General features: G+C 46.5%; 2 non-coding genes across 2 annotated transcripts; one reads left to right on the forward strand and one right to left on the reverse strand.

The window, feature by feature from the left end:
• Window positions 1-4,686: 4,686 nt before the first annotated feature.
• TRNAR-UCG lies at window positions 4,687-4,759 on the forward strand. The gene has a single exon. It is a non-coding gene; the product is annotated as a tRNA-Arg (tRNA).
• Window positions 4,760-10,114: 5,355 nt separating this feature from the next.
• Window positions 10,115-10,208, reverse strand: TRNAI-UAU. The gene is made up of 2 exons: window positions 10,171-10,208; window positions 10,115-10,150 (listed from the first exon to the last, which is right to left on the reverse strand). It is a non-coding gene; the product is annotated as a tRNA-Ile (tRNA).
• Window positions 10,209-13,901: the final 3,693 nt, after the last annotated feature.

Genomic DNA, 13,901 nt, shown 5'->3' on the forward strand with positions numbered 1-13,901 from the left:
TGCTTACCACGACCAGTGAGATGGCTGTACCACCTGGCATCCTAGAGCGGACCGGAAGTGAGCGCAGCTCCGGGGCCGGGCTTGCAGGCACCGCCCCGGGATGGGTTGTGTGCACCCAGCGGTTGCACGCCTGCACGCTCGTCTGTGTTCCGAAAAGTTTGTGGTCCCTAAAGGTGGAAACTGCAGCTGAGAGAAGTTGGGCGCGCGGCGACTCTCAGGCCTCCTGGGCAGCCGCTCGGGGTGCGGGAGGACACCTCCTGCCTCTCCGCCCGAGTCCACGTGGCTGGGAGCTCCGGTCGGGTCTTTGCGTTTCTTGCCTGAGATCGTACACCCAGACTTTATTTAGGGACAAAGTGACCCTGGTACCCTACGTTATCTTGTGTGTGATCCTATCACCTCTGTGAGTAGTTGTGTCCCAGCCCCTTCTGGTCTTATCCGAGGACAGCTTCACTTTCAATGAAATGGACTGTTCCATGTTGCCACGCGAACATGTATTTTTGAAACTGTCTGTATTTGTGGTCCGTTAACACTGTTTTCTTATATCAGAAATTTTTCCGGTCAAAGACGGGAAAAGAGAGCTCAAGTAAAAATCACCCTAGATCCCAACTGGAGAGAGCCTGACCTGAGCTAAGCCCGGGCTGGAGGCGGCCTCAAACCCCCGGCCCCCAGCCTTGTCTGGCCAAACTTCAGAGTAACCAGGGGTCATTGTCAAAGTAAAGATTGGAGAAGATCATATTTGGGCTCAGGAGTCTTGTCCACAGAGAAAGATGTCTTACACTAGGGAACTTTCTTGGCAGTACTTTCTCGTCAGCACCAGGAGACCCCTGGGCCCAGGGAGGCACTGAGTCAACTGCCAGAACGTTGCCATCACTGGCTGAGCCCAGGAATAAAGTACTAAGGAGCAGATTCTGGAACTGTTGGTCCCCTCAGCATCCTGCTGGAGGAGCTACAAGCATGGGTGTGGGAGCACCGTCCTAGAGGGAGGAGCAGGTGGTGATGGTGTTGGAAGACTTGGAGAGGCAGTTGGATGATCCTAGACAGCAGCTGAGGAATCGAAGTGCCGTGTTCTGGGGGAGAATTTAAGTGTGTGAGTCCAGAATGGAGAAAGTGGGCTGGTTGCACTGCCGGGTGAATCCCTGGCTTTGGACATTATCTGATCACTGGTGTGGATGCAGAGATTCACGCTTAGGAGACTAACAGCCTGTAGGTGACAGCCAATACAAGTGAGAGAATTTGGAAGCCTTGAACTATTGCTTACTAGTAGGAAGTAAATAGAGAAATGGCTTTTGTGACATTAAATAATTAGGTAAAATTATAAACAATTACTGTTGTATAATTATGTTCTTTTTAATATAAGCTTGATTTATTTTAAGTGGAAAGGCAGATATACAGAGAGAAGAGACAGAGATGAAGATCTTCCGTGTGATGATTCACTCCCCAAGTGGCTGCAATGGCTGGAGCCCAAGCCAGGAGCCTCTTCAGGGTCTCCCACGCAGGCGCAGGATCCCAAGGCTTTGGGCCATCCTCGACTACTTTCCCAGGACACAGGCAGGGAGCTGGATGGAAAGCGGGGCTGCAGGGATTAGAACTGGCGTCCATATGGGATCCTGGTGTGCTCAAGGCAAGGACCTTAACCACTGCGCTTTTGCGGAGGGTCCAACTAGGTTCTTTTAATGACCATTACTTTTATCATTTTGAAATTTAGTCAGTATATGGATTTGAGGACTTTCCTGGTGTTTAGCAGCCACTCGACCGCTAAAACAGAGTATTACTCACACCAGTGATAGTCACAGCAAGTTGTAATTACAATGAGAGGCAGGGTGACCAACTGACCAGGACTGACACCCCTTACCCGAACAGCACATTTACAGAGTTTTTATAGGGGCAGTTCACATGGCTTGCATAGTGTAGCAGGAGAGGAGGGAGGCATTGTGCGGTTCCCTGCCTATCTCAGCTGGGCATCCTGTGCCCGACTCCCCTCCAGTCCGGCAGTCCAGATAACCAGACTCAGGCCTTGGCAACATCCATGAGATAACCGGGCTTGGACCTGAATCCCTGGAACTGGGAACCATTTCGTGTTGAAGGTTACGTAGGAGGCTCAGCCTGCGAGCCTACTAAGTCTCATACAGTTTCATAGCCAAGCAAGCAAAGCAGGAGTTACAGAAGTGAGAAGTATTGCAGTTAGCAATGAGCCATGTTTACTCCATTTTGATTTCAATTCTACACTGGTAACAAACAGGGAAATAGAGAATAACAGCAAATGCTGAGTGACAAGATCTGAATGAGCCCTCTAACAGGCTCTGTCACTAATTAGCTGTGGAACCTTGGGTGTATTACACTCCCTCCGGGACTTGCATGTCTATCTGTACAAGGAACAGACGAGCTGCAGACACTAGATTGATCTATTCTTTTGAAGAGATTTTTACAAGTCTTATTACACTAGAGTTATTTTTTAAGGGATTAAGGGATTATATTGCCTTTAAAAATACTTATTTATTTTTATTGGAAAGTCATATACAGAGAGGAGGAGAGACAGAGAGTAAGATCTTCTGTTCGATGGTTCATTCGCCAAGCGGCTGCTGGAGTTGATGCAATCCAAAGCCAGAAGCCAGGAGATTCTTCTGGGTCTCCCATGCAGGTGCAGGATCCCAAGGCTTTGGGGCTGTCCTTGATCGTTTTTGCTAGACCACAAGCAGGGAACCGGATGGGAAGAAGGGCCACTGGCATTAGAACCGGCAGCACCCATATTCTAGATTTATTTTTTATTATTTTTTCATTGGAAAGTGATACTATGCCGATCCGAAGCCAGGAGCCTCTTCCGGGTCTCCCACGCGGGTGCAGGTTCCCAACTGCTTTCCCAGGCCACAGGCAGGGAGCTGGAAGGGAATCGGGGCTACCGGGATTAGAACCGGCGCCCATATGGGATCCTGGGTGTGCAAGGCGAGGACCAGGCCGCACCAGGGCCGCACCAGGCGCCGCACCAGGCCCGATTTACTATACATTTTAAGAAGGATCCTGTGGTGACCGGGAAGTTGAGACAAGTGCAGGAAACCCACTCAGCTTATGCTTCCACACGTACCACCTGTAGGGCAAGCCTCTAGTGACCTAAAATAAAACACCCCTCCCAGAGGCCGTATTTAGCTCATCTCTCCTTCCTTAATCTGACAGCTGTCGACATAAGACACCCCGGTTTAAATATTTGCATACATTTGAGAAGTCAGATGCTGCTCGACTCTCAGAGACAGTCCACCTTGAAAACAGATGGATTATTCAGATGGAATATCACTATAGAAATGGCAGATTTAAGTAATATTGTAGAAGTTGACATTATTGTGTTCCAGGTTAAGCCAGCTCTCTGCTGTTGTTCCTGGGAAAGCAGTGGAAGGTGGCTCAAGGGACTGGCACCTGCACTCATGTGGGAGACCCAGTGAAGCTCCTTGTTATTGGATTCAGATTGGCCCAGATCCGACTATTGCAGCCAATTGAGTGAACTAACAAATGGGAGATCTTAACAAATGATCTTTCTTGGAGAATATTCTGCGTGTACTTGTGAAGAATTTTGTTTGTATTAGAATGTCTTGTGCATTTGGTCTGTAATGTTATTTTCTTAAAGATTGGTTTTATTTGAAAGGTGGAGTTACACAAAGAAAGGGAGAGATCTCCCATTTGTTAGTTCACTCCTCAATTGGCTGCAGGATCTTTTTCCAGGTCTCCCACCTGGGTGGTCAGGGACCATTTTCTGTCGCTTTTCACAGGCCATCAGCAAGGAGCTGGCTGAAAGTAGAGCACCGTGGACATGAACCCGAGCCTGTATGGAATGCCTGGTGCAGACAGCAGCTTTACTTGCCACATCACCTCATCTGCAGCTGTTTGCACTACCCGAAAGCTTCTCCCGCTGGCACATCACCCTGGGAAGCCAGGAGCTAGAGAGCAGAGGGGGGAAAAACCAAGAACTGGAAAGAAAACACGCAACCACCGCCGAGTGTGTGGAACACCAACTTCGCTCTTCGGAAATCCAAACTCTTACTCCTCAATCACCCCAGGGGCCTGTCTGTACCTGTGAGCAGCTCTCGGGATGCAGTATCTTCTCGGGATGCATTGCCTTCTTGGACTTGGAACAAACGATTCACTGTTGAGCGCGCAGCAGGCTCGGCTCCCCTTCGATCTCCAGGCAGGCGCGGGCCTTAGCATACGTCTGGGTTTCATTCATGAGAATGGGAGTCATCGTGGCAGAACTGGACGCAGAGCTGAGAGGGTCGCCCAAGGTTGGGGGCTTGGGGGAAGGCGGGGAGATGTCTGTCTTGTTCACCCCGTGGTGATTTCCATTTACTGTCCGAATGTCGCCGTTCTAACCGCAAACAACACTAGCAGGTGACTGCGGAGAGACGATCCATCGTTTGCCGGTACCGGCTTGGGAGCCGCTCTGGCACCGCCAGGGTAAAATCCGGAGCCAATTCTGATGGCAAGGGCAGGGGTTTGCAGAATAAAAATAGCAATTCACATTCCACGTTACCCTGTCACTGTGTGATGCTAGAGAAAGCGGCTTAGCTTTTGTGAGTATGAAGCATACAATAATGATAATGGCGAGAACAATTTTATTGGTATAATGCAGCATGATGTACAAATGGTCCAAAATGCCCTGACTCTCAACACCTGTTATACATTTTCGCCACCCTCCAGCAGCAGGACCACGTGGCCTAATGGATAAGGCGTCTGACTTCGGATCAGAAGATTGAGGGTTCGAATCCCTTCGTGGTTGTGGCTTGCTTTTCCCCATTCCATTTTCGAAGTGTCACCATACCTCGCAAAACGCACCATAATCCTTTCGCATTCCACTCTCCAATTTAGGATAGTACACAAAGCAAGCGCCCAGGTGTATTCGGTGTCGGAACCTGAGGCATGTTCCTTGTCCTAGTGGATTCCCTGCCAGGAGAAGGTGGGTTCAGTCAGCTGGCAGACACCTTTGTTAGGGAAGCCCTGTTTGCCCCATCTGGCTGGGCGGTCACCCTCCCGTCCCCATTAACCCAGAGGAGCCACGCCGTTAAATATCTAATCCACAAACACAACCAGAAAGCGGCTATGTCCTGAAATTCTTGTCTTTTTGAAGTTAGAAACAGAGGTTGAGAAACACCAGGTTTTAAAACCCACTGCTGACTGGAATGGATGCCGGTGACCGGATGCCTGGCCGGACCGGCTTCCCAGCCCTCTCCACTTACCGGGCCAACTTAGGAACCCAGCCACTTCCTTGTCACCACTGTCTCCCACCGTCTGCATTGCCAGGAAGCTGCAGCCAAGAGCCTGAGCTGGTCAGGAAACTCGGACACTCACTCAGATACGGTTTTGTTGCTTTTGGATCCCAAGTCACGGTTAAACAATGTTTCTCCATCCCCAGATGTTGCACTTTCTGCTAATTCATGCATGTGTGCATCATTTCAGTCGGATCTCAGATGCATTGGCGTGTTCTTTCCTGAGCTAGTCTGCAAGGGAGCTTTTATCACAGGCAGCAATCCTGGTTTTCTCTTCACACTTCTACCACGAAGTAGCTCAGACTACTTTGAAATCTTTCTATGGCTCTGGAAGCTGCGAAGTTCAAGATTCAGACATTTGCAGTCTCAGTCCGCACATGTCAGAAGGGCAGAGGGACAAAGGTGTGAAGGGCTCTTTGGCACATTTTTGAACAACATCACTTAATTATGTGCTGAAGACCTCTTACTGCCACTACAGCAACAATTAAATTCCAACACACGGATTTTGCCCAGCACCTTCAGTCACACAGGCTCATATACCAGGGACCAGACTGATCGGATTGCCTTGAAAAGCTGTTGCTTTCTTTGCTCTGTGCTGTAGATTTACCACGTCAACATTGCCACACTGAGGATATTAGCCCTTGAGAGACTTGTTTAAAACATACCCAAAACGTAGCTTTTTCACTTTTTTTTTAAACAGGTTTATTTACGTTTAAGGTAGAGCGACAGAAAGAAAGTGAAACAAGGAGAGAGAGAGTACATCTTCCACTTGTACACCAATTTCTCCCACAATAGCCAGGGTGGGGCCAGGCCACCACTAGGAGCCAGGAATTCCATCCAGGCCCCCACATGCTGACAAGGACCTAAAGGCTTGAGCCATCATCAGCTCTCTCTTAGGCTATATGTTTCATCAGGAAAGGATTGGAGATAGAGGTGGAACTTGATTTTAGATTTGCAAAAATGGGATGTGTTAGATGATGACCACTGACCGTCCGGCTGCTGGTGGAATAATATCAGCAAGTTGTCCATAGCTGTAATTCTGGAAGCTTTATTGGAAAAGCTGCTGCTGGGACCCCCTTCACACAGAGCAGAAGGGAGATGGAGGCGAAAAGGACGGCTGAGATATGTATTGAGGACTTTTATACTCCTCTGGACACTTGGGCTGGCAAAGGGGCTATCTATGCCCTATTTTGGTAAGGAATATAGGTACAGGTGGAATCCCACCAGGCCGGTGACGTAACTGGCTCCCGTGGCCCCTCCTGTTCCGGGCTGAAGCCTGGGAGATATGCCTAGAGCAGACCCAGCCCCTCGCCTCCAGTGTCTTAGGTAGCCGTCAAGATGCGGCATTCTAAGAGCAGGAAAAATCCACTGTACCTACCACTACTACTTACCTCACGTACTTTATTATTTTTTTTTTAATTTTCTACAATCAATTCATTCTCAACATGACTTTTCAGAAACATAAACAACTCTCAATGTGGTCAAATCCTTTAAAGAAACTATCCATTCTGATATTTTTCTTAGTGGTGACTTCTATAGAGTTCTTATTATCTTTCTTTAAACTGATTGCTGTTTAGGAACTACACAGGTTCTCTAAGAATGCCATGCATGTGTCTATATGGAGCTTTTATTTCTTCATCATGGACAGTCATCTTTGTCTTCTTCCTGGTCTGGGTCTCCATAGGTTTCCCCCTCCCTTTTGTGGGGGGGCTTGTGACATTTTGACGGAGAACAACTTCTGGGGGTCTTCTGGTGGTTGCTTCTCTCTCTAAGTGGCTTTGGAGCACACCCATTCTGACAGTTTGGTTAAGTACAGAACACTTTTTTTTTTAAAGATTTATTTATCTTTATTAAAAAGGCAGATATACAGAGAGGAGGAGAGACAGAGAGGAAGATCTTCTGTCCGATGATTCACTCCCCAAGGGACCGTAATGACCGGTACTGCGCTGATCCGAAGCCGGGATCCACATGGGGTACAGGGTCCCAAAGCACTGAGCCGTCCTCGACTGCTTTCCCAGGCCACAAGCAGGGAGCTGGATGGGAAGCGGGACTGCCGGGGTTAGAACCGGAGCCCATATGGGATCCCGGCACGTTCAAGGTGAGGACTTTAGCCGCTAGGCCACACTGCCGGGCCCCAAAACACTTCTTAATGTAATAAATTTATCTTATTTTTGATCATACATATTTAAGAAGGATGCATGCCCTTGCTGACTACCGACTACAATGAGGAGGGTTGGGGAATGGGGGAAAATGGATAAGACAACTGCCTCCAATCTCCTTTTCCTTCCTGTATCTTGAGAAAATGGGGAGATAAGGGGAGAGGGCTGCTTCCAGCGGCCCAATCACATCAGTTACCAAGGAAGGGGAACAAGGGGAACAACCACCTAATAGGACATTTGTTTTCTCTCTCTCATAATTTTTGACATGTTTTTATTTTTGGTTTTAATGGGTTCTTCTATGAAATGCAATGTTTTTGGATAAAGTCTATTTGCTGATTGTTCAGACTTGTAGAGCACAGAGCAAAAACGAATCTGACCTAGTCCTGGTATCTTAGTGAGTAGGTGCTCAGTAGGATGGTCCTCAGGAGTATTAGGTAAAAGGTGATACACTGAACTTTTAGACACTGCAATTGCAAGTAAGCTACCCATAACATTGTCTATAACGGACACTATGTAGAAAAATAATAGGTAAACTGTCAGCAATCACTCAGGTGCCTAAGATCTGTAAACTACTTAAAATTTTGTGTGTGTGTACTTCTCAGCATAGATACTTATTTGCCTCTCTCTATCATAAATGACAAAGAAGATTAATTTACTTGCCCAAAAGATAACTAGCATCTGGAAGATGCTACTGGAAAGGACGATGGACCTGCTCGTCTAAGTTACTTGCAAAATGAGGCAAGGAACAAGACCCTGGCTCCTCACTCATGCACGTATTTAGCCTAGATATGAGAAAACTTTGAATCTTTCACAGCATGAACTCTGAGCTTGGTTCAAGGACTCAAGAAATCAGAAAGTCACTCAAGGGTTAGAATAAACAGCCCAGGGTTTGTTGCCCCACTCCCCCAGGAGTTCCAGACTGAACAGGAGCAAAGAGGAGTTCTTGCTTGGAACAATGAGAAAACCTAGAAAAGTAACCAACCACGAGGTTATCTCAGACTTTTTCCATTTTGCTTAGAACTGTGCTAAGTGCTTACATCCACATTAGTATCTATGTAATGAGCCTCACTGGAATTTAGTTGCTAATGACAACTGTTTCTTCTGTTTATACTGCAGGTTAACAATTTGAGCAATGCAGAATTAAGGGCATTATTTCCCTAGTTTTGCTAGAAGCACTCATGTGGTTATAGGTTGACAAGGATCGAATGGTCCATGATGGTCTCATTCACAGGTGAGCCTGAGTGACTGTGATGGTGGGGAAGGCTGGACTTGCTCCATGTGGCCTTCCCCATTTGGAGACTAGGTGGGGATTCTGCATGTGGTGGTCTCAAGATTCCAAGGTGACAGGGGGTAGTGGTTGAAGGGCTTCTTGAGGCTCTCATTTCTGAACTTCTGACCATAGTATTCTAATGGTCAAGCAAAACATAGGTTACACCAATGCCACACAACAGGGAAGGTAAACAGACTTCACTCCTTCATGGATGCTTTTGCCAACGCACTTAGAGAAGTGTCATGCCATCAGGAAGGGCAGGAATTTGTGACCCTCACTCAGCTGATGATTTATTATCAAACAGCACTATGAATAGCCCCTCTTGAAATGTCCAGTGTATATCTTGGTAAGTAAATTGTCTACTTTCATTTCTTTACCAAGTATAATCTTGAGATCGTCTGCAAGTCCTGGTTTGGAAGCTGTAGTTACACAATGGGCAGCTCGGAATAGGAGCATCTGAAGGTAGCAGGGACTGGAAAACAACACAAGACTTTGGCCCTGGGCAGTGATGAATCCTTGGTAAAGAGGAAGGGAGTTCTGTGAGTGCCTCCCTGGTGTCTCAGATCATGTTTGAAAACCAGAGGGTAATATCTAGTGGTTTATCCTAAAGCTTACTGGTCAATGCCGAGGCTATAATTGCCAGTGTGCTGTCTGAGATTCAACACCTGTTTGCCTGTCACAACTACAAGCATTACAGATTTAGCAAGGCTGATAAGGGTGCCCAGAGGTAGATACAGAGGAGTAAAGACATTTAGGTAAGGAAAGTGGGTTGAAGCACAAACCACATTTCACAGTCAACAACACGGCCAGGATGATACGGCCAGGATGATTATTTTTTATTGGAAAAGCAGATATACAGAGAGGAGAGTGAGAGAGAGGAAGATCCTCCGTCTGATGATTCACTCCCCAAGTGAGTGCAACGGCCGATGCTATGCTGATCCGAAGCCAGGAGCCTCTTCTGGGTCTCCCACACGGGTGCAGGGTCCCAAAGCTTTGGGCCCTCCTCGACTGCTTTCCCGGGCCACAGGCAGGGAGCTGGATGGGAAGCGGGCCGCCGGGATTAGAACCGGCGCCCATATGGGATCCCGGGCGTGCAAGGCGAGGACCTTAACCACTGCGCCACCGCGCCAGGCCCAGGATGATGATTATTATTATTATTATTTTTTAATTCAGATGTACCTGACTACTGGGCCTGAGATCAGATTGGTCAGTTTGTAGTTGAGATAAACATCATGATTATTTGCTATAGCAACTGTCCAGTACCTTTGAGGAATTGGAGGAAGGTAGGCAGCAAAAAACGAGCAGAAGAGGGTAGTTAAGCACGGGTTTCTTCAAGGAATATACAGGGGTTCGTTTAACAATGATTTCTTCAAGGAAATGATGATGAATGGCAAGCAGGATCTGGACATCCAAGTTTGTAGGAGAAAGGTTAGTAAAACTGCTCCAGGTGAGGATCGAACTCACAACCTCGGCATTGCTCACAGCCATACTGTCTTATAAGTACCGCGCGCTAACCGATTGCGCCACTGGAGCCACAGGAAGTGGAAGTTGGAGGTCGTGTAAATCAATACTTTGCAATTAACAGTAACTTTTATCATAATCCCTCTGACCTACACCTTCCGATGAAAAGCCACAATGAAAGGAACCCCGGATCTTCCTCCCACAACTCAGACGGACGCCAGGGCCTGACGGCTGCAGTGGCGTCTTGCTTTTCCTCTCCTGTTTTTCCCACGCTCTCTTGGACATCGTTTCGTTGAAACGGAGGCATATTGACTGCACAGCTGCAGAGAACCGAGATGGCTGCGCACCAGATTCAGACTGATTTGGAGCGAGTCTTCCGCCTGCACGGAACCGCTGGCGGCTCCCAAGGCTTTGCATTCCCTCGGAGCCCCACCGACCCTTCTGCTCTAAATCCACCTTCCCACCCAGTCACTGGCTAGTTTGGGGGTGTGGGGAGGTTACCATGCTATCATGAAAAATTCGCAGAAGTTGTATTTTCTTCCGTTTTAAACGTGTACCTGGAACCAAGCTATGCAAAAGTAGTAACACAATGAAGTAGTTATTTTGCTACAGACTCTGTTCACTTCTATTTTAGGGCATTTTTTTTCCCTTATAATGTTTACAAAAAAGATGAAAGGTCATGAACAGGTTTGTATTACGGTTACTCAACAATGTGATCAAAATGACCCTTTCACCTACGTGTTCTTCTTTATTTTTGCAAGTCAGATGAAATAAAAAATGTTCCCCAATGAACTTGACAGGGCAGAGTTGTCTGTGCAGTCATCAAATCAGTAGGATGTGCTAACCCTGCACAAGGAGGGAAGGAACATATCTAAAAACTTCAAGAGGCCTGAGCAATCTGGGGATTCGGGTATTCTAAAGCATCAGATCCAAAGTCTCCAGCCAGTGGGACAAGGTCCTATTTCTTACCAATCAAGGCAAGAAGCTGGCACAGAATACATTCCATGTGGGGAATTTAACTGTCTTTGGAGCTCCACTCTTTTGATGATCAAGCGAGATCTTAGTTTTTCTGTCCTGGAGTTACAGGACAGGAAGGCTTCTTTCTCTAAAGCACCAGGTCCCTCCAGGAGGGAGCATCCAAGTCTGTTATCTATGATTGTCACCCCCAAGGATGTTTCTCAAACTTACAATGTATCATATGTGCTAGTGGGCATCTTTCCATTCATGTGCCACGCTGGTTTGGGTTTGATGTAAGTTTCAACCATCCCTGCAACTTTGTTCCAATGGCTGCTTGTGCTGTATCCATCATCTGATTTTTATCAGTTTCAAAAATGTCAGCCTAGCATCATCTTTTTCAGATCATTGTTTGGTACCCAAAATTGCAGATTGAATTCCCTGGCATTCAAACTCCAACTTGGAGATTTGCATTAGGAGTTTATTGTAACATCATCTGAGAATTAATACTTAGATGGAAGGAGGACAGGAGAAAAGCAAGATTTGCCAGAGGGAAAAACTGGGCTGCAGTGCAAGATCCCAGACACTCCAGCCTACCCTTTGGGAGAGCTCACTGCAGCTACCTAGGAAGGTCCTAACCTGAATAGTGAGGCCTTGACCCTGCCGCCCCCGCTGGATTTCATGTAGGCTGCCCCAGAAAAGGGACAAGCTTGGCCTGAGGTTATTTCCCAAAGAGAACTGACAACCAGGGGCCTTCCAGTGACAACCTCCTAAATATATTTGGGGAAATAAGCTCTTTTGTCTCTAAGGGGGAGGATGGAGTAAGAAGGAGGAGGAAGATAGAAGAATGCAAGAACAAGACATAGCTCTTAGATGCTGCAGAACATCTTTGATTGGAGACAGTAACAGGGCTGGTGGTAAGTCTGAGAAATCTAGGGTTGAGATGGGGAAATTCTACCCTATGAATGATCAAGAACCTTCCTGCCATGTTCCTTAACTGAACTGTACCAAAAGTCAGACAGTAAGAACTGACTTGATGGCTCAAAAGAGGAGGAAATTGCCAGTACATTTCATCCAACGGCACCCACAGTGGTAGAAAGCAGAAAATGTAACTATAGCCCCATCACTATTTCTATATTTTTGATGTGGAAAGAAGAAAAGGAGTTAGCAGAATGTACGGGGGGCGGGGGTGGACTCTCTTAGGGCTATGACAGTGGGCGGGGCCATCCTAGTGGAAGGATGGTGAGTGTGAATGACTCGATCCAAAGGAGGTCTGAGAAAGTCAGTTCTTTTATTCTTTACCCAGATATCTTGCTGGGAGCAAAAGCAGCAACCTTCTGAACAGAGATACTTGCTGGAGAGCGGAAACTTCCGCAAGAAAGAGATTCCTCACTCAAGTGAAGGCCATTTAGGGAAACAATGTGACGAGAAGTGGATTTTTTTTTTTTAACCCATAAAGGGGGTTAGGGTCTTCCAGTGCTCAGCTGCCTCCAGCTCCACCGTCCCCTGTAGGCTTGGATTGCTTGCTCTGGTACGCCAGGATGTCTGACTTGACCGTGCTGACTTCAGCCAGGTGGAACCAGCGCATAACAGGGACTCCGTCAGGCCCCACCAGGAACTTTTCAAAGTTCCATCTGATGTCGTGGACTTTTATGGGTTCCCAGGAGATATGTTTTAATAAGCCTAGTGTCCCAGAAGGATGAGGACAGGAGTGCTGAAACAGGGAGATGGCAAAGGCAAGCGACAGCGTCATGGGTGATCGGATGTTTTCATTCACTAGTCATCTAGTTCCTCCCTCCGTCACGTACACACTGTAATCTGCTATTCCAGGGAACCCCTTCAACCATCATGCCGACTACCGAGACTGCCACAGATTTCATAGCAAAAGTCTGTTCATCACAAAATCGCGAACACCACGACCAAGCTATGTCACCTCAGTATTTTAATTTTCCTTTCTACAAGGTAAATGACAGATTAGAATGTGATTTCCTAAGTTCTAGGGCTCCATGGGCCAGTTAATTTGGTTAAACATATTTTGGATACAAGATTGACCTACTAAAATTTTCTATCAAATCAGAAAAACTTAAAACAGCATAATTTGATCAATTTAAAAATAGCCTTATAGGAATAAATTACATGTGGATCATAAACTTAGAATAAAGCCTATGCTTTAAGCTGTAAGTCAGAAAAGTTTTGTTTATAATACCTTCCTTATACTGACCTATGCTCTTCAGCTCACTGGAGACATACACAGGCTAATTCCAATAAAACGTGCAGCAGTTAAGAATAATTGCCTCTAGTGATCCCTTAGGTCCTTTTAGTTCTAGCATTCTCTATAGCTAAAAGTTAGTGCTTAATAAAAGGTACAGTATTGCATTATATCTATTTATTTCTATGTTTCTATTGTCCATATAAACTCATTAAGGGTGGCAGCAGGACCTTATTCAGTGAATATTCTTATTTAGCCTGCCTTATAGATACCAGGTTCTTGGTAGGTACTTAATAATGGTACCTTGAGTGAATGAATGCCCATGACAAAGAGAGGGTGGTTATAATAAAGCCGCCACTCACCAGAACTATCTTCACTATTCAGAGTCCAATCTCAGTAGTTATTAAGAAATGAAGATCACTTTCCTGTGGCAATCTAGCAATTTCCTCCAAAAAGATCAAGTTCACTTCTAGGCACCAGATGTAGTGTTCTTTTCCACCAAACAAACTCTAGACTTGGAATATTAGGCAAAAGGAAGAGCCTTGGGAACAGTCACTCACTCACCTTCAGGAAGGTGAAGATGCTCTGTTCATTTCTCCCAT

This window comes from Ochotona curzoniae, unplaced genomic scaffold, assembly GCF_017591425.1.
Source record: "Ochotona curzoniae isolate NIBS_2020 unplaced genomic scaffold, NIBS_Ocur_1.0 patch361, whole genome shotgun sequence".
Classification (NCBI taxonomy): domain Eukaryota; kingdom Metazoa; phylum Chordata; class Mammalia; order Lagomorpha; family Ochotonidae; genus Ochotona; species Ochotona curzoniae.